This window comes from Castanea sativa, chromosome 11 (assembly GCF_040712315.1).
Source record: "Castanea sativa cultivar Marrone di Chiusa Pesio chromosome 11, ASM4071231v1".
Lineage (NCBI taxonomy): Eukaryota > Viridiplantae > Streptophyta > Magnoliopsida > Fagales > Fagaceae > Castanea > Castanea sativa.
Genome location: NC_134023.1, coordinates 26,611,523 through 26,633,287, shown reverse-complemented (window position 1 = coordinate 26,633,287; position 21,765 = coordinate 26,611,523). Strand labels below are relative to the sequence as shown.

Genomic DNA, 21,765 nt, shown 5'->3' with positions numbered 1-21,765 from the left:
ACCACAAGAACCAGACAGCTGCTAAACAAAACCATACCCACAATAGAAGAACCAGACAGTAGTGCACCCACAAATTTCAATCCAACTCGATGGCGCACCTACGACCTCCAATCGGTGGCGCTTCTTCTCTTCCGACCCAACTCAGCAGCGCCGCTCTCTAGCTTTTTCTCTTCCAATCCAACCTCAAATCGGCGGCGCACTCACACCCAATCCATCTTGGCGGTGCTTCTTCTCTTCCATTCTAAATCGGATGTGCCACCCACAATCTTCAAGTTCTTTCTTTACATATGATTAACGCTGATATGGATTTATATTATTTCTCTAACTTTTGTGGGTTTATGCTATTTTTGTTTTGCTTGAGTTTCAGTTCTTATATATTTGACAAATTAATCTTTACACTTTTGAGTTTGGGATGTGAGACGTGAAACTTGAGTGAGACATGGGAACCCTTATCCATAAGTTGGGATAAGATTAGATTTGGTTTGGAGTGTGGAGAGAACATGATACTATGAACCTGTGGACCTAGGAGATTATTATTTTTTTTCACCACCTTTGTAGTAAGAACACTAATTTCACCATCAATTATAGAGTTTTAGTTTTAGTTAATTAGACACTTTTGATAAAGACACCAACTTCTGATAATGAGGTGCAAATTTTATTCCTACTCATCTCCCAAATCACTCTAGTTTGTTGTTGTTTCGAGTCTTGGCATCTGTGGTTCTTTATAAGAATCACTTAGAATAGGATCAGGAGCTTAACTATGAAATAGCATCCAGAATGGCTTCTTCACATTATACTCCCCCGTGTCTTGGAGGAAGGCCAAACAAATTTAACTGAGCTCCAAAGAAAGAGATGGGTAAAGTCAAAATTTCATTGGCATCTCTAGGATTGTAAAGTTTCCTATCAGTTTAGTCACTTAGAACACATGCCAAATCATGAATATAACTCCTTGTATTCTCAATAGGGTGAAACCAGCAAGGATGGTCTATAGGAATTGAGTTATCACTTCCCAAACACCACTAGCCCGGTTAAGAACAGAGTTCCTTCCTGCCTTAGTACTCTTCCAAACCCAGGAAGCATTACTCCTCACTGGAGCCAATTGGGGTAACACATTTCTAAGATATTTTGTTTTAAGAGCTTCAAGTCCTCATGTTTCTTTGGACTATATAGGTTGTCCCAACTAGTCAAATGGAGTTTCTTAAGATTGACATCCTACCCCCCATCAGAACCTATATATCAGGGAGTCAATTTTGGTACAAATGTTCTTTGGAATAAGGAAACAGGATAGGGGATAGATATAGCTAGCCTATAAAATTGATTTAACTAGTGTAAGTCTACCCGTGGGTTAATAGTTTTGCTTTCCATCCTTGTAACTCTTCTTCTTATTCTTCTTTTTTCCCCACTCAAGTAGAGACTCTATAGAAAAGATCTGATGCATTGGAAGATCAAATGAGTTCAGTGTGGAGTAAAAACTATTTTAGTCAGCACAGCAATAATAAAATTCCAGTGAAGCCTGTCATAGACCTGCTCATGTCTAATTTAAAGGCACACATTACCTCTCTTCATTTTTTATTTTTATTTTTCTTGATAACAGAAAAAACTCACTGCCATATAGCACTTTGAAGTGGATTCACCGGGACTTTTGTAGAAATTAAATAGGTTACATAACAAGGACTAATTAATATTAAAGAAACATTGGCCATTTTATTTACTCTTCTTTTCTTCACCAGACTATGGAAGTACTTGTTTTATAGGGTTTTGACTTAAATTAGCACAATCCTATTTACTAAGTAAATAGCAAAATTCAGATCACTAACTCTCTGTTCGTCATCTAAATGTTTTAGGTTAAGCAAGTCTAAAATAGAGTACTTGGAGTTTAAGTTTAGTAAAAGGAGATTTAAAGATAGAGTGGTAAAACATGTAGGGCAAGAAATACCTTAGAGTGAAAAACATTTCTAGGATCTTTCAACCGTGAAATGTATTTACTTTTTAATGTATGTTATTGCTTACCTTATTTTTATTTCATGTTATATTGCGATTGGAGTATGAGGAGAGTGAAGAACATTGAAGAGCAAGATGTTGTTGAAGAGAAAGATGTTCTCCAAGTTAGCCCCCTGAAAATATCACTAGGATCATTTTTAATTTATTAGTAAGATTCACGCGAGTCATTATATATTCACTTGTTTTATTTTTTCTATTGTTATATAATCCACAAGATTCTAATGAAGCAACTCATAGATTTGAGAAATCATTAACAAGTATTAGAGATGAAACGCTAGTTTTGCATAACACCATGAATGTCATTGCAAACAATATAGAAACGTTTAAGAAAGAAATTGTATTGGAGTTAAAGAATATAGCAAACAATATGAAAACATTTAAGAATGATATTGTAAGAATGTAGCAAAAAGGGCATACCAGTAATCTGGACCTAAATGATATTGTAGAAGAGCTTAAAAATGAGATGAAGGTGTCACTTAAGAAAGAATCTACATCTCCAATCCAAGAGAAAATGAACTAAGGCTGCGTTTGTTTCACATGAAAACTAGTTTCGGAAAGTATTTTACACCATTGTGTGTGTTTGGCACCAACTGAAAATATGGTCAAACCGAAAATATTTTACACTTTGACCGTAAAATACCCCTTCTCACCCGTAAAACCATTTCCATTGTTGTTTTACCTTTAAACCACATTTTACGGACCAAAAAAGTCGAGTGTGAAACTAGAGAGAGAGAGAGAGATCAGAGTCGCCATCATAGTCGCCGTCGGAAGCTCATCAACGTTGCAATCTAGATCGTCACCACCCAAGACCGATCCACCCAAAACTGATTTCGTTCTCAACCCACCCAAGACTGAGCTCGTTCTTGACACACCGATCTCGTTCTCCCTCTTGCTCAACGTCGCCGATCTGGCCGCCACCGACCACCAGCCCACTCCACTCCACCCCCAAACCCACCTGATCTGGCCGCCGCCGTTGTCCATCCACTCTAATCTCTCTCTTTCCCAATCTATCTCTCTTTCTCTCAATCTGTCACTCTTTCTCTCTCTGATCTCACTCTTTCTTCCTGTTGCTCAATGTTTTTATTTTGATATTTGGTTGTGCTAAAGTGTATACTTTGAAATTTTTTGTTATAAAATTTGTCTGGAAGCTAAGAAAATGGTTGAGAAAATGTGAAAAATTTGTAGGAAAATAGCATTTTCAAAATGTTACTATACACAGGAAAGAGTTTTCCGGACTATTTTCCACTACAGAATCAAACACCGGTATTTCATTTTCCTTACGAGAATTCATTTTTCCCTGCATTCATTTTACACTCGGAATTCGTTTTACATAGAACCAAACACTTCCTAAGATGATACAATTTGTGTTAAAAAAGAATCTAAGAAAGAGTCTATATCTCCAATCCAAGACAAAATGGACTAAGAAGTACCCACTAAAAGAGAATCTAAGACAGTGTGTACATTTCGTTTAGAATGTTTATTAGCTACACAATTTTTTTTTTTTAATTTTGTTTCTTTGTTATTTATTGTGCAATATTTGGATATGCTACAATTAACTTTCCTGCATAACGAAAGAATTATTGCATCATGTGTTACACCTTTTGGCAAGCATAAAGTCACCAAATCTCTAAAACGTAGCCCAATTGTCGCTTCACAAGTTGTAGTTCCAAATTTAAAAAAGAGGAAGAAAATCAAAGATACATCCTAGGTGAGTCCTTTAATGTGTACATTTATATATTAGGGTGTGAATACAACATATTTTCCTATGTTAAATATTATATACCATATTGTTTTAGAAATCTGGATTGGTTGATGAGGTGAGTATGAATGAGTTCGAACCATATATTGAATTGGAGAAGATCATATGCAATTATATTTTCAATAAGAATCTAGATGGGAGGTTTGTCAATTTTTTATATATATATAGACATTAATATTAATGTATTTTTTGAATAAGATCTGACTAAATAATATGTCAATAAACAATGTTCAGTGAAGTTCTTGCTAACATGAAATATGAGTATGGTGATCGTGTGGCTTTTTTTTTTTTTTCAATGCTCCCTAACGAATGTATAAGCAATCATGTTAGTTTATGAAATTTAAATAGGAAATATAACATTATTGTTGTTTATTTAATCACTAATTATAACAATAATGTTGTATGCTAGATTATTAACTTGACCATTTGCATGCTGACTATGGAAAAAAAAAAAGTATACTCAACTATTTGTGTGGTATTTGCCAACACATTTTTCAGTAAGTTTGCTTTATATTTTGGGTTGTGCATATAGTATTTAATTATAACATTACTTTTCATTTTTATATATGTTTTGGGTTGTGCTTACACTTTAAGACCTTACTTATTATATATATATATATATATATATGTGTGTGTGTGTGTGTGTGTGTGTGTGTATATGTGTGTGTGTGTGTGTGTGTGTAGCAAAAAATGATTGATGAAGATGGTAATCCCACACTTGAATGGTTTAAAAAGACATATAGGGACAATGTCAAGTATATGTCAAAATTAATGTTTTGTGAACAAGTAATTTTACTCAACACACTTGTGTATTTTAAATTAACACATGCTACATTGTTTGTTTGTACTTGTAGATTTATATCCCTATTAATGACAATAGTAGTCATTGGTTTTATGTGTCATTGACTATAGTTCAAAAAGATGTATACATATATTGGACTCTTTGCCAAGCACAACTGGGCAAGACATTTGAACAAAAAAATGTGCAAACAGTGGTATTGTTCCTTTCTCTTTGTACTTAATAATAATTTTGATATATGATTTTGTTAAGTTTTATACTTAATAATTGCTTTTAATTTCACTTTGCGATAGGTAACAAGGTTATTTGAAGAAAGACAACTATAATGATAGTATTACCAAATTTCGATTGAAATCACCCACCTCGAATCCTATACAAAGTAATGGGTATGTACTAAATTGTAGATTTGCACAAACAGATAACTATTGTGTGAATCTTTAGGATTTTTAATTTTTAACTGTTTTCATATTTCATACAATAGTTATCCGTATGTGCAAATCTACAATTTAGTACGTACCCATTAGTTTGTATAGGATTCAAGGTGGGCGATTTCAATGAGAATTTGGTAATACTATCAATATAATTGTCTTTCTCCAAATACCTCAATAACTTATCAAGGCCTGTTACCTATCGTAAAGTGAAATTAAAAGCAATTATTAAGTACAAAACTTAACAAAATCACATATCAAAATTATTATTGAGTACAATGAGAAGGAAACAATACCCCATTGTTTGGACCTTTTTTGTTCAAATGTCTTGCCCAGTTGTACTTGGCAAAGAGTCCAATATATGTATACATCTTTTGGAACTAAAGTTAATGACATATAAGTACTAGTGATTATTTTTGTCATTTATAGGGATACAAATCTACAAGTACAAACAAACACTGTATTAGCATGTGTTAATTTAAAATACACAAGTGTGTTGAGTAAAATTATTTTTTTACAAAACATCAATTTTGACATATACTTGTCATCGTCCCTATATGTCTTTTTAAACCATTTTAGTGTGGGATTGCCATCTTCATCAATCATTTTTTGATACAAGCATATATATATAAAGAAATAAGTAAGGTATTAAACTATAAGTTCAACCCAAAACATTTTTTTTTTTTTTAGAATACTATATATTTTTAACATACACACGAGGAGAAAAGAGAATGTTTTAAATATTATAAGCACAAAAAAATATAAAGCAAATGTACCGAAAAATGTGCTAGCAAATATCACGCAAATAGTTGTGCATACTTTTTCTCTTCCATAGTCAGCATACAATGGTCAAGTTAATAATCTAGCGTACAATATTATTGTTATAATTAGTAAATAAATAAATAAAATTAATATTATATTTTCCTACGTAAATTTCATAAACTAACTTAACTGCTTATCCATTGGTTAGGGAGCAATGAAAAAAAAGCCACTTGATCACTAAACTCATATTTCATGTTAGCAAGAACTTCAACTAAACATTATTCATTGACATATTATTTAGTTAGATCTTATTCAAAAAATTCATTAATATTAATTTTTATATATAAACAACAATGACAAACCTCTCATCTAAATCCTTATTGAAAATATAATTGCATATGATCTTTTCTAGTTCAGTATATGGATCAAACTCATTCACAGTCACCTTATCAACCAGTCTAAATTCCTAAAAAGATATAGTATATAAAAATTAACATCAGAAAATATGTCGTATTCGCATCCAAATATATTAATGTACACATTGATGGACTCACCTGGGACATATCTTTGCAGTCATTCTCCATTGTGTCTTATATTGGAGATGGTGACACTGCCTTAAATTCTCTTTAAATGTGACTTGTATCATCTTGGTCCATTTTGTCTTGGACTGGAGATGTAGACTATCTTAGATTCTTTTTTAACACAAACTGTATCATCTTGGTTCATTTTGTAAGTGAATTGCAGATAAAGTTTGCTTTATATTTGATATAACTTCAAGCAATTGACTTATACTATAGAAAGGATAAATCAACAATCTATACCTTTCTCACTCAGAAATCATGGATGATGAATATCACCTAAGGATTTAAAAAAAAAAAAAAAGCTACTTAAGTAAATGGTTAATGATGATGAATCTAACAATATACTCCAAGGTGAAAGTCATAACAAGCCCATAAAAAAATGATAATCATCATTTGTGATTTATACTTCAATTATAAAGATCTCCTTGAAAATTTCAATTACATTTAAGAAACAATCAAATTACCACCTCACCATTTAAAACAATACAAGATAGACCACTCACTCCAACTGGTCATAATATTAAAAATATCACGAAACAAAGTAACTTCACAAATCAACACCTAAGAACATGAGGTGATCAAAAGAGAACTGATTTTGATTATGTGATGATGAACGGGGTTTTTACTGAACCAATGAAATACCAAAAAGACAAACAAAGATGGTGACTGTAAAAATTAAAATCACAGAATCCTAAAAACAAATGAAAAAAAAAAAAAAAAAAATCCCCTATGAAGTAGGAATTATCAGGGAAAAAGATCTCCAGTTTTGAGATCAATAAGAATCGTAATTATACATGAACCTGTATCGTTGATTTATTACCATGTCAAATCTATATCAACAAAGTAAGATAAGAAAAAGCTACAGATGGCACAAAAAGGTTAAACTATCTAGTATTGTTCTGATGATTGCTACCAATATAAGGTACATTACAGAATAAAGATTTGATTTTTCAGGCAAAATAAGGGTGACATTTCTATAGATTGGTGTGAAAGAAGAAATAAAACAAAAAAAGGGGAGGGGGAAATTGATAGCCCTATCTCATCAGATACAAGTCAACGCTATTTTTTACTACTGTACAAATTTACTTATATATAATTTAGGAATAAACTTCACTACTGTCACCTTTAAAAAATTATATATGATGAATTTGCCTTACATAATGAAACACATCACAAAGAGGGAACTAATACAGACATTAACCAACATCACAGCATAAGTAATAATAGAAATTTCATTGTTCAATTATATATAATTACTTATTCTCTCACCTACTAGGAACCAAAAGGAGTAATATAAGAAATAGAAGTTGCTGGATGTGCTACTAGCAACCTTGCAAAACCAAAAGGAAACCAACAACAAAACAAAATTAAAAATAATGGTCCATTAAAAAACCAAACGGCAATAGTAAAAAGCCTAGCCGGACAAAATAAAGAAAAAGAAACCAAATTGAAATCAATAGTATAAATTAAAATTAGAAGTTTGATAGTTCAAGTATATACAATTAATTATTCTCTCACCTACTAGAAACCAAAAGGAATAATAGAAAAATTTGAAGCTTCTAAGTTTTGTTCCTAACAACCCTGCAAAACCAAAAGGAAAACAAAAACAAAACAAAATTAAAAACAATTTAGCGATACAAAAGCCAAATGGCAACAGTTAAAACCTAGATTGAAAAATAAAGAAATGGGATGAGACGTATTGAAATTTAGAGACGAGAAATAGTGGAGACTTCAAACAAAAGGGCAGAGAGAGAGAACACAGTGGCCATAATCTGGAGATGAACTGGGGTTTCTAAGCGTGGGTTTGTGGGCTTTGGTTATGAAGCTTGAGGAAAAAAAAACTTTAAAATTTTTCAAAAAAAAAGGGCAGAGAGAGAGAGCGAGAGAGAGAGAAAGAGGCAGTAATCTGGAGAACAAAAGGAGAGAGAGAGAGAGAGAGAGAGAGAGAGAGACCGTAATCTGGAAAACAAAAAGTCAGAGAGAGAGGCCGTAATCTGGAGATGAACTAGGGTTTCTAAGCCTGGGTTTGTGGGATTTTCTAAAATAAAACTTCAAAAAAGTAAAATAATTTACGTGCTAAGATTCAAACTTGTTACTGCTTGGCAAAACCATGTCATTATTACCAGCAACCTAATGCCACTAAGATGATGTAAGGTATATGTTAATAAATAAATAAATAAAATATATCTCTATTAATCTCACACATTAATGTTAATTATAAAATTATAAACATCAAGAAAATGACCTCAACTATGTTATTTTACAGGGAGGTATGCCTTGAACGTGATGGGAGCTACCAAGGGAGATATGTAGGAAATTAATTGGTATATTTAAATATTTATGGAAGAAACTAAGATAATTTCAGCTTTTTTTTTGGGGGGGGGACAAAAGTAATTATTGTGGTTGGGGTAAATTTTTGGGATGATTTTTTTTTTTATAGATTTTAGATCTAAGTTTTTTTTTAATAGCTTTTAAAAGGAGGAAAATGCTGGAGCTACAATTTTTTTTTATTTTAAATTGTTATTGTGATAAGCAGTTATTAGTAAATAAAAAAGTGACTTTACTGGTGGGCCCAATGTAAAAGTATGGTCAAATGTGATATTGGTACTGCCCAATGGGATGATTGAACTGTCAAATGTAAGAAAAAAAAAAGGTTACTATTGAATGTAACAAAAGTACGGTAAAAAATGATGTTGGTATTGCCTAATGTAATAATGGAATTCTCGAATTTGGGAAAAAAAAAATAGGCTACCACTGAATGTGACTAAAGTAGAGTAAGATGTAATGTTGGTATTGCCTAATGTGACAATGGAACCATCAAATGTGAGAAAAAATATTAAGGAATCACTAAATGTGACAAAAGTACTGTCAAATGCGATCTTGGTACAGCAAAATGTGACAATGGAACCGTCAAATGTGAGAAACAAATAATGAAACCACCAAATGTGAAAAAAGAACAGTCACATATGATATTGGAACTGCACAATGTGAAGATGGAACCGTCAAATATGATGAAAAAAAAAGGGAACCACCAAATGTGACAAAAGAACTATAACATGTGATGTTAGAATTGTACAATGTGAGACTGTAACTGTCAAATGTGAGGAAAAAAAATAAGGAACCACCCATGTGATGTTGAAATTGCATAATGTGAGGATAAAATCGTCAAATGTGAGAAAAAAAAAATAAAGAACGAATGTGACAAAAAAACTATCACGTATAATATTGGAACTGCACAATGTGAGGATGGAACCGTTAAATGTAAAGTTTTGGTAACTTAGTATAGTAGATTACCTACTAGCGGGTACCATATCCCCCACTTTTTTGGGTGGTACAGAAGAATACCCTTGAATCTGAAAAATCAATTTGGAAATTGTAAAGACTTTAATGAGGGGAAAATAATTGAATACTTTGAGAGTTTCATAAATGTGTACTCCTCCCTCTCACATGAATGGTGAGTCCCATGATGAATTTGAATAGTGGAGCTTACAATTATGTGAGAGGGAGGAGTATGCATTTATAGTATTCCTAAAGTATTCTATAATTTCCCTTAATGATGTGACTAAAGATAAGATATTTCCATTATAATTAAACTTTTAAATTCAAATTTAAGTTAACATTTTTATTGGGAAAGTTTTTAATAAGTGATTAAATATTTTCTCAAATAATTTTTTTCTTTTTGAGATACTTCTCAAATAAATTGATTCATTAATGACAATTGATTTCCTTTTAAGATTTAATTAAAGCGTAATACTATAGTTACAAATTATTTTACAACATTTTCACAAACTGTTAATGTGACCAACTTCTTATTGGTTTTCATCTAGGCCAGCTATTAACAGTTCTTTTTCATTGACCAATAACTACTCACCACATCAATAGTTTATAAATTTTTTTGTAAAAAAATTTGTATCTTTAACATTACTCTTAAATCTTAGTTAAAATTTGATTTGAAAATAAAATATGGAAAGTATAAAAGATAATTGGGTCTTGAATGAAGAGATTTGGTTGGGTTTTAAATTGGAAAAGGAAATAAGAGGAAATCTATAATAGAAATTGATTTTCTATTTATAATTATAAATAAAAATATATAATTTCAAAAAATGATTTTTTTTGGGGTTTGAGAGCACTATATCAAGGAATATTATATAACATCAAACTTGCCAAAAGTTGGGGAAAATGGGCTTTTGCCCATATTTTTTAAAATATTCAATAAATTATCCCTGTTTTGAAACTATTTAGCATTATGTCCCTATTTTGAAACTCGATTTTTAAAAAATTGAGTTTTCCATAAAACTTGATTTTATGATTATCGAGCTCTAGGTAAGTTTTTGCCACGCTGTAGGAGCAATCGTTAGATGATTGACACTTACTTAGAACTTGATTTTAAAAAAATCGAGTTTCCCATAGAACTCAATTTTATGATTATCAAGTTCTACGTAATTTTTTGCAACGTTGGAGGAGCAACTTTTAGATGATTAAAACTTATTTAGAACTCAATTTTCTAAAAATCGAGTTTCAAAACAGGCATATGGTGCATAATAGTTTCAAAATAAGAACATTGTATTAGATTTTTAAAAAAATAAGGGCAAAAGCCCATTTTCCTGCCAAAGTTGTAAAAAAAAAAAATTTAAAGATTGGGTAGGTCGGGTTAAATAGAGACCAAACCGAAAACTGAAAATCTCTTGATTTGTGATTTTTAGATGATTGAAACTTATTTAGAACTCAATTTTCTAAAAATCGAGTTTCAAAACAGGGATAGGGTGCATGATAGTTTCAAAATAGGAACATTGTACTAGATTTAAAAAAAAAAAAAAAAAAAGGGCAAAAGCCCATTTTTACACCAAAGTTGTAAAAAAAAAAATTTAAAGATTGGGTAGGTCGGGTTAAATAGAGACCAAACCGAAAACTGAAAATCTCTTGATTTGTGATTTTTATTCTCTTTGTTGTGATTGTTGCTGGTTGATGATGTTGGTGTGACCCAATAGCCTTGAATCTGCTTGCTCTGTTGCTACCGCTTTTGTTAATGTTAGGCTGAAAAGAGAACATAGAACCAAGTTAAAATTTAGACTAACATAGAAGAGTTAAAAGAATGAAAAAAAAAAAAAGGAATAGAAGCTCACTGTTTATGATTGATTATTTGTTGAACCCTTTGTCTGGTTACTTGTTTCCCTTCTCTTTCAGCTTTTGAATTCTAATTCTCTTTTTCTTCTGTGTGTTTGTTGGGACCTTTGGGGTGGTTTTGTTGGAATTTTCACAAGCTTTTCAGGTATTAATGGAGGAGTTTTGGGTCATCTTGCTGGGTTGATGATGGAGGGAGAGAGAAATGAGGGAGGTGTAGAGAATTTCTTTAAGCCTAGGCTGTGTGAATGGAGAAAATATACCATGTTACAGGTGTATTGTTCTCTCCTCTCACAGCTGGTGGGACCCACTAGCTATGGGTTCCACCAGCTTGTGAGAAGGAGGAAGCTTACCCCCATATCAGGGTATACTTTCTCGTGTGAATGAGGGAGAATTTTTCTTGGTGAGGTGTGTGTTGCTGTCCTTTTGTGTGAGGTGGGGGAAGTGTGTATTTGTAGGACTAAAGGTATGAGACTAAGATAAGGGTGAGAGGGATTGAGATCCCGTGCAATACCTAGGGTATTGCACGGTGTGCAATTGCACAAATCCCAGCCGTTCATTTAATCCAACGCCTCCTTATTTTGACACCTCACCAGGACACACTGGCAATCCGTGTGCTCACTCAAAATTTCATTTCAGCTTCCCATTTTTGAATTTCACTAAAAATTTCTGTCCTCTTTCTCACTTCAACCTAGCTCTCTCCGTTACTCTCCCTAACCCTCTACTCTCTCAACCCCCTGTGCCTCCACCGCTCTCTCCACTCTCTCAACATCCACGGCCTCTCCCTCAACCCCGTCATCACCGTTCTCTCCTTTCTCTCACTTCAACCTAGCTCTCTCTGTCACTCTCCCTAACCCTCCACTCCCTCAACCCCGACTGCGCCTCCACCACTCTCTCAACATCCACAGCCTCTCCCTCAACCCCATCGTCACCATTTCCCGCATACCCAACTTAGACGGATAACCAAGAACAAAGAAAAAACGGCGCCATCCGAGATCCCGACCCCCAAACACTCGCACCCTTTTTGACCCAGATCAGAAAGAGAGAGTAAGGGTTGGGGTTTGGAGAGAATCGGGTGTTTAAGTGAGAAATTGATGCTTTTCAGACCCAGATCAGAGAAAGTAAGGGTTAGGGTTTGGAGAGAATCGGGTTAGGGTTTGATGCTTTTTCAGGTTTGATCTATGGAGGGATATGAGATTGAGAGAGAAAGAAGGAGAGTTTGGTCGAAGGAGAGAAGAAGCCACCAAAAAATGGCAGGTTGAGGGAGAGGTAGAGGAGCTCAGGGAGAGAGAAATTTGAGAGAGAGACCACCACTCTCCTTCTTGTCGAGTTGGGCTTGTTTCAGAGAGAGACCAGCACTCGGTACCACCACTCGGTAGAGTTTTTTTTTATCTCATTTTTTTTAATAAACTCTATTTTCTTTTATCTCTATTTTTTAATTCTGTTTTCTGTTTTTTTGGTTTTTAGCTTACGAATTGAAATCAAGTCTTATATTGCTTCCATTTTTGTCAATTGTTGAAAAAGGCTTGATACAAAAATAGTGATTGTGAAATTAAAAATGCTTTCTCTGGCATTAAAAATCTACCAACGTGATACAAAAACAGTATATTAGAACTATACATCTTCCAAAAATAGTGATTGTGGCTACTCAACTTAAGGGCTCTGGAGGAATTTAGTGTAGATTTGACATAACTTTATTATGCTTGATGAAAACTGCCATGGATATTGAAAATATTCATAGGTCAAACTCTTTTTCTCATTGGGGCTAAATTTAATTCTTTTTTCTCTTTTTGGGGTTTTAAGCTTAGGAATTGAAATCAAGTCTTTATTTTGTTATTGTTGTTATTGTGGTTGTTGTTGTTGTTGTTGGAACACCTGGAAGAATATTGGATTGTAGAATGTGAGGCATTTTATTCTTGATGAGTGTGATAAGATGCTAGAATCACTGGGTATGGTCTTCTTATTCTTCTACCCTTTATCCCCTTGTTTATGTGAATTAGTTCTAAATGTCATGTCATTGCCGTGTTGGTTGTGTCAATTGTTGTGGCTTAGGTTTCAATTTGCCTTGTCATTGGCAAGGGAATGAATTTGTAGTTGTAGTACTTGCAATATTTTTAGTTTTTCCTACTTCTAGTTTGAACTTTTCTTTGGGCGTAACCACTTCTCTTGATCCTTTTGGTTATATGTGGTTGAGTGATTGTGTTTGTGGGGCCTTAGTGAGGATATTGGTTCAACTTCTTATTTCTTGGGTAGTAGCTGGATGTTTCTACTATTTGAGAGATGAGTAAGTTCAATCAATACATAGTAGTTCAGAAGGATTGACTTTTTGGATTGCCAGTTATTTGTTTATCTATTGTTGTTGAGTTTTGGTTGCTGTAGAAGATGGTATTTTGATGCACTTTATATTGACACTTGTTTTTTTCAGCCAATGGAAATTTATGTTGATGATGAGACCAAGTTAACTCTTCACGGTCTTGTACAGGTATCTTAGATGCTTTTTTTTTTTTTTTTTAAATTTTTGCAATATTTTTGTTTCTCAGTTGACTGTCTCTTGCTCATTCAACTAATGCACGTTTCCATTGTCTCTCTGTGCAGCACTACATTTTATTGAAGGAGGCAGAGAAAAACCGCAAATTGAATGACCTTCTTGACACATTGGACTTCAATCAAGTTGTCATTTTTGTCAAGAGTGTGACCAGAGCTGCTGAGCTGAACAAGTTTCTTACCGAGAGTGACCAGAGCTACTGAGTTGAACAAGTTGCTTTGTTCATGATTTTTACTTTTATTTTTCATATTTTTATTGTATGGGGAAAACACTTAGCTGAGTTGAACAAGTTACTTTGTTCATGATTTTTACTTTTATTTTTCATATTTTTTTGCTCTGTCAAGTTAAGATTAACAGACGAACAATTGTGTAATATTTTCCATACAAACGTGATATAAACATGTATTTTACTTTCCATTTGTTCCATACTTTTTATTTTTTTTCCACCATTTGTTCCTTACAGACCTTAATTTGGTACATACCAGGACTTGAATGTCTCCAAAACATTTTGTCCTCCTTAAAAAAACAAGGAGGGGTGGTATATATTTCTAACAATGCTGGGATTCTAGTTATTGGTGAATGTTTCAACAAAGTCAGCCACAGTTTTTAAATTTGAGCCAACAAGGAGTTGGGATGGTAAACCATTGTCCACAATTACACAATTCCAAGAAGTATTTAAACCACCTGAACGTAAGCCAAGCTCCACAATTCCTCATTCTCTTCCTATGCTTTTCCTCCGTCTTATCTCTTTCATTTTTTTTTTCTTCTCTTGCTATGCTTTTCCTCTTTGTCTTATCTCTTTCATTTTTTTTTCTTTTACTACATACGATAGAATTAGACACTCAATAGCACCAAATCTAATATGAAATTGGAAATCTCTCATTCATTCTAGCATGTACTAACAAATTTAGGGAACAAAAGTTAGAGTATGAAGAGACATTGCATTTAAAAATATTAATTTCTTGCATATATAAATAATGTTTAACTAGAAGTTACTCAAACATGCCCTTGTTCAATTTAACATATTTAACATGTTTGACTAACTTCTTAAGTTACAAAAATTTTCTAAAAAATTTGCTACATGTGCAATCAGTAAATAAGTCAGATTTGCTGTCCAAGAAGCTGTCCAAGAAACTGTCCAAGGCAAAGCTGTCCAAAAATGCTGTCCACTATGCAATATGCTACCATGTCCACTGTGCAATATACTATCAAACAAACTGTCCAAAAAATGTTATCCATCATACTGCAAAATCAATATTAGCTAGAAAATATGTCAAAAAAATCAAGTTACATTTTAAACTTAAACAAACATAAGAAAATTTCACTATAATTGAACTTACCATTTATTAGTTTTTTACCTACCAAAATAGTGTTGTGTTTCCAAGCAAGCATTTGTATTTTCAACACATGGAATTAGTCCATAATTGAACCTAACTTCATTTCCCTGCGTATATATATAAACAAATAAGTTTACTCATTTGGTAAGTAGAGAGGATATAAACACATGAATTTAGTTTTACTTGACCAATATTCATTTGGTGAGTAAGAATTAAAACTAAATATTTTAAATTTGAGGGATCAATACCAAACTTGCCTCAACCAAAAATATAAGCCACTCACCAAATTGTTATAGGTGGAACTCACACAAAAGGTCAGGAATGATGGAGTTACTCACCACAGGCCAAGCCATTCACACAAAAGGTCAGTCAGGAATGATGGAGTTACTCACCATAGGCCAAGCCACTCACACAAAAGGTAAGTCACTCACCACAGGTCAAGCCAAAACCCAAATCACCCATTGCCAAGTATGCATAGCCGAGAGACGATCAATAGCCAGCCACAATCATCCATCACTATCAATCATCAAAGAGCCAACCCAAATCACTAGTCATCAAGACAACACACAGCCATATCCCAACCCATCAACTACCTCATTGGCAGCCAAGACCCACTTAAACACATAAAGCCACTTTAACAGAAACCACTTCAATAGAAACTTCATAATACAAACCAATCAGAAAATCAGACCTCAAATCTAACAAGGAAATGAAAAAAAAAAAGTAAGGAAGATTGGCAGACTTAAAGCAATGTTTACATTTTACCTGACAAACAACTGCATCATTTGATACTTGAGACAATGGAGTTAATGGAGACAATGATGGAGTTAATGGTGCCTATGTAAACACAATGATTATAAGAGAAATAATTTACGAAATCATCTAATTACTTATAATTGCAAAACAAGTAAATATGTAAGTTTTTTCAAAATTTTATGTATGAAAACATTTACATTTTACCTGACTAACATCCGCAGGATTTGATACTTGAGACAACAATGGAGTTAATGGTGCCTATGTAATCACAATGATTATAAGAGAGAGTTTAAGAAATTATATAATTACTTATAAATGCAAAACATGTAAACAAGTATGTTTACCCTTAAGAATGAGGTGAAACTAGTTTGGTAACTAGGGATTGGTCCTAATTCAGATGTCATCATTGGCGTGGAAAAAGTGGCAGGATAAGTCCGCTATATCACAAAAAAGAAAACCTTATTCATAAATTCACAAATAAAAAGGCAAGTGTAGTACAACCTCCAACTTCACAAATTATTAAGTTATTCCACTACAAATAAAAAAAAAATCTCTTACTTGATGCGAATAATGTTCTCCATGTGAGCCATAATTATTGTATTGCATGTTAGGAGCAAAACCGGGTTCCTATATGAGAAAAAATATATTATTATTAGCCATAACAAGATAAAAGTATACAAACATTAGAAACTTAGTAAGGGATAAAAATAAATAAATAAAATTTATTTTGGAAAACTATTGACTAACCTCATCATTTAATTCAACTCTACCCCTTTTTTTGTTTTGCTTCTCAACCCAACTTTTCTTTCGTTTTCCACCCTTGCGCCCATCTTTTTTCTTAAGACCTTTTACTCTTTCAACCAAATCTTCCAAATGTTGGTTAGGATCAAGATTTTCTGCACCACTACGTAATGACATTTGATGGGGCAATTGATGACCACCCACATTTTTTGCTGCAATGTCTTCAACTTTCTTTTCATATTCCTCTAGCATCTTCTCTATTAAAGCAAATGCCTCTTCATTGTCAACCGCTCGAGAAGCTAATCGTACCAACTTGGGACATAATCTTCTATATCGCTGTGTAACACTCAAGTTGACATCTTCTTCCACATTTGTTCTCCTATTGTCCAAGATATATCCACTTTTTGCCTCTCTTGTCCATCTTTTCAAAATGTAAATATCAGGAATTGTCTTTATATCAAGGAAGTCAAAGACTTTCAAAACATGACAACATAATATCCCAACAATTTCAAACTTTCTACAACTACATGCAAATGTCTTATCTGTAGTGTCATAAGAGACTATGAACTCACCAGGCTGATGCATAAACTCAATAGTGTATGTATGCACTAACGAGTCCTCTTGGCGATTTTTTATCCTTGCTGCTGATGCAAGGTCATATTGATCATGAAGCATCCGAAATATTACAGGTGTGTACACTTGTACTGCTTGCTTCAACAATGGAGAATTTTTCAAGCCCAACTGAGGAAACTTTTGGCTAGCATTAAATTCAGTTTGTAACTCTCTTTCTCGTTTTTGCTTAATCACCCGATCAAAATGTTCAAAAAATTCAGCCACATCCAAATCAGATTTCAAGTAATCTTTTAAATCTCCATTCAAGCTTTCACTGAGTTGGGTACTTCGTATTCCCAATGTAAATGCATTCTTCATGTAACATTTTGCCCATTTTCCTTTCAATTTGTAAATACCATCCAACCAACTACGATCATGTATACCATATGTGTCAATCATGTCCTCCCAAGTTTTTTCAAATTCATTTTCATCATTTAACTCAAACATACAAGTTTAAAAACTTGAAGAAAAGAAGAGCCATCCTTCATCAAATTTCCCAAATGTTTTATCCCATTTTGCATTATGTGCCAAGTACATAATCCATGGTAAGTGTTAGGCATCACCTCACTCAATGCCTTTGCCATTGCAGGATCTTGATCCGTAAAAATTGTTTTAGGTCTTTTACCTGCATGTGCAACTAAGAAACTTTCAAACAGCCACTTAAATGATTCTGCCGTTTCATCATATAAAAGAGCAGCCCCAAAAACTGTTAACCCTCTATGGTGATTGAAACCGGTAAACACTCCTAATGGTCTTTGCTCTTTATAAGTACCATATGTAGTGTCAAATGTCACCACATCACCAAAATTAGCATAATCAATAACCATTCTAGCATCAGCCCAAAAAATGTTAGTTATTTGCTCAATGTTATCTAATTGTACTCCATATTGAAAAGATGGATTTTTTGTCAATTGATCCTGAAAGTACCCTAATAAACATGCAGCTTGACCATATACCAAGTTTTTTTGCCGCCTTATTCTAAGGTAATTTTTTTGATCAAGCTCAGTGAATCCAAGATTAGCTCTCCCACCAGCCTCTCTACTCATCAACTCATGGGCTACTTTTGGCTTAATTCCAGAAGAGGATGCTAACTCAATTAATCCCGCATGAACTTCTGAATTTTTTCGTTGAGATCTCATCATATAAACTATTTCTGATAAATGAAGCGTGTGATTATGTTCTCCAACAAAATCAGACACTTTAAACTTTCCACTTTCTCGCACTAATGAAACATAAAATCTTACAGGACAATTAGTCCTTGTATCGTCTCGGTTACGTGTGCGAATCATATCTTCTTTTTCTTTACCTCGAATGCCCTGCTTTGCACATACAAATCCCCTTGATGTTACCTTACCATCATTCTTACTTTTATTTATGTAATGTTTTCTAACATCAAAGCCTACTTGCCTTCCATATTTTACCCAAAATTCCCATACATCTTCTAATGTATCAAATTCCATACCAACTATAGGATCCAAATCTGCATTGGCATCCATGTTTTGAGAGAATTCTCTCACCACACTATGCAATGAATTAAAAAAATACTCCTGTAATTAACAAATGTACAACATTATCTACTATTATAAATATAGAAGAATGAATGTATTTCATTGAAAATAAAAGCAGAAATTTTTTGTACCCTGTACCACTGACCATCCATTCCTATAATTATGCTAGACCATATTTCACATATCCATTTGAAAATGCACTATATTCAAGTTGCAGCAAAAAAATACCCAAACATATTCCTCAAAACATAAACAAAATAATCATTCCATGGTGAAATATATATCACTAATAGAACTAAAATCAAACCCAAAAGAGAGAACTCACCTCCTTGAGTCGTTTGATGTTGGAAGCAACCTAGGAAGATGCAATATTTTCTTTGTAGAGGCTGATGGGTCTTTGTTGGGTGATGTTGGCAGCGGTGGCGGCGGGTTGAGGGAGAGGCACTTGGAGACAGAGAGAGGGAGAGTGTGAGTGTTTCAGGTTAAGAAATTTCAGAGGAAGAAGCTTTTTTTTCGCTGATGGGTCTTCGTTGGGTGATGCTGGCAGCGGTGACGGCGGGTTGAGGGAGAGGCAGAAAAAATGGCGGCGGGTGATGGGTGTGTGTGAGTGTGAGTGTTTGGGGGTTAAGAAATTTCAAATGGGTCTTTGTTGGGTAATGGGTGACGGTGGTTTGAGGGAGAGGCAGAGGAGCTCAGGGAGAGAAATTTCAGATGGGTCTTCGTTGGGTGATGGGTGACGGTGGGTTGAGGGAGAGCCAGAAAAAATGGCGGGTTGAGGGAGAGGAAGAGGAGCTTAGGGAGAGATAAATTTGATTAAGAAATTTTAGATGGGTCTTGGGTGATGGGTGATGGCGGGTTGAGGGAGAGGCAGAAAAATCGCAGGTTGAGGGAGAAGAGAGGAGCCTAGGGAGAGGAGAAATCTGATTTTATCAAATGTGAAAATAGCTCACACGCATCAGCAACGGTGGGACTCCAAAAATTTTAAGGGTAAAAGGGTCTTTTTAATTTTCGTGAGGTGTCAAAATAAGGAGGCGTTGGATTAAATGAACAGCTGGGATTTATGCAATTGCACACCGTGCAATACCCTAGGTATTGCACGGGATCTCAATCCGGGTGAGAGTGCTGGCCAAGGAGTGTGCTGGACAAGTAGGGTCCATATGATGTTGCCATGTGGCAATGTAATTCTAGCCCCTTTCATCACTCTAATTTCTACTCTCTTAAATGGCAAGTACCAATCATATGACTCATCACTAACGGACCAATCTTTTTTTTTTTTTTTTAACACAAACCCAACTTCATTCATTCATAAATCAACCACTATCAAAGTACAAATCCTCTTGAGCAGGGGGGGGGGGCTACTCTTTTGAACAGTAGCTGCTCCACTATTTCTCTAGCATATTTTGCTAGAGAATGTGCTACAAAATTGGCACTTCTCTTGACACGACTAATAGAGAGATCTCTAAATCCCCTTGCCATACATTGGATATCCCCATAAATATGCCCTAACCTAGAATAAGTAGCTCTTGGAATCAACAAGGACTTCATGACTATCATGTTATCTCCTTCCAAGATCAGGTGCTGAAATCCTGTTTCCCTTGCAAACTCCATGGCTCTCTTGCACGCTAGAACTTTGGCTTCCTCGTTGTCCCTCATTGGAGGTCCTCTCATCGACAGCGCTGCCATGACCTCCCCCATATCATCACGGATTACCACTCCAGCACATGAGGCGTTAATCCCTGCAAAGATAGCTGTATCAAAATTGAGTTTGTAAGCCAATCCTGACGGTGGCATCCATAATGCTTGCTGCTGCGTTGAACTAGAAGTAGATTGGACTGCTAGCTGCTCTTGAGCATCTCTGTACTCCTTTAGAAAGTCCTCTGCCCGCTTATTTAGCTGAGATGGATCCTGTATAACTCCTCCATGCAAGATTGAATTTCGTTGGTTCCATATAATCCACCACTGGACTAAGAACAACTCAATCTCGTCGACTGTCAGTCTATCCATTAATTCTTCAAACATCTGTAGAATGTCTCATTAGGTCTTTGAGCATTTCTGCAAACAGACTATGTATCCAACCCATACATCTTGAGCCACTCCGCATCCCCACAAAACATGAAGCACCAATTCAACCTTTTGTTGACAGTGTTCACACGAGCTATCCTTGATGATTTTCCTGCGCACCAGATTCTCTCTTGTTGGCAATACGTTATGACATGCCCTCCAAGTGAATATCTTAATCTTGTTTGGTAGATGGAAATTCCACAACTTCAACCAAATCCGGTTCTTGTGCTACTCCCCCGAGCTCTCCTCCCAAGCCCTCGCTTCTCTTGTTATCATTCTTGCCATATGGTAGCCAGATTTCATCGAATACACCCCATTCTTGTTAGGCAGCCACATAATAGTATCAGAGACATGTCTTCTACTCAATGGAACCTGGATTATAGCTTCCACATCATCCCTATGGAATTTAGCAACAAGCACTCCTCAGTCCCATTCATGAACAATCCAATCATTGAGTTCAGTGACATGCCATTCCCATTCCTCCTCCAATGGTGCGTGCAGGACCTTATTTGTTGGGTAATGTGGAATCCATCAATCTTGAATAACTCAAAGTTCCATCACCTACTCTCCAACAACATCCTTTTTTCAAAATTGGTTGGGCTGCAATTAAACTTTTCCAAACATAAGAGCTATTAGGCACATCAGAGGCTTCCAAGAAAGTACTCCTAGGGAAGTACCTAGCTTTTAAGCATACATACAACAAAGACCCATGATCCTATAGCAATCCCTTATGTCACAGAAACCCATACCGACC

General features: G+C 34.5%; 1 pseudogene; it reads right to left on the bottom strand.

Annotated features, from left to right (window-relative positions):
- Positions 1-15,887: 15,887 nt before the first annotated feature.
- Positions 15,888-20,954, bottom strand: LOC142616292 (protein FAR1-RELATED SEQUENCE 5-like; annotated as a pseudogene).
- Positions 20,955-21,765: the final 811 nt, after the last annotated feature.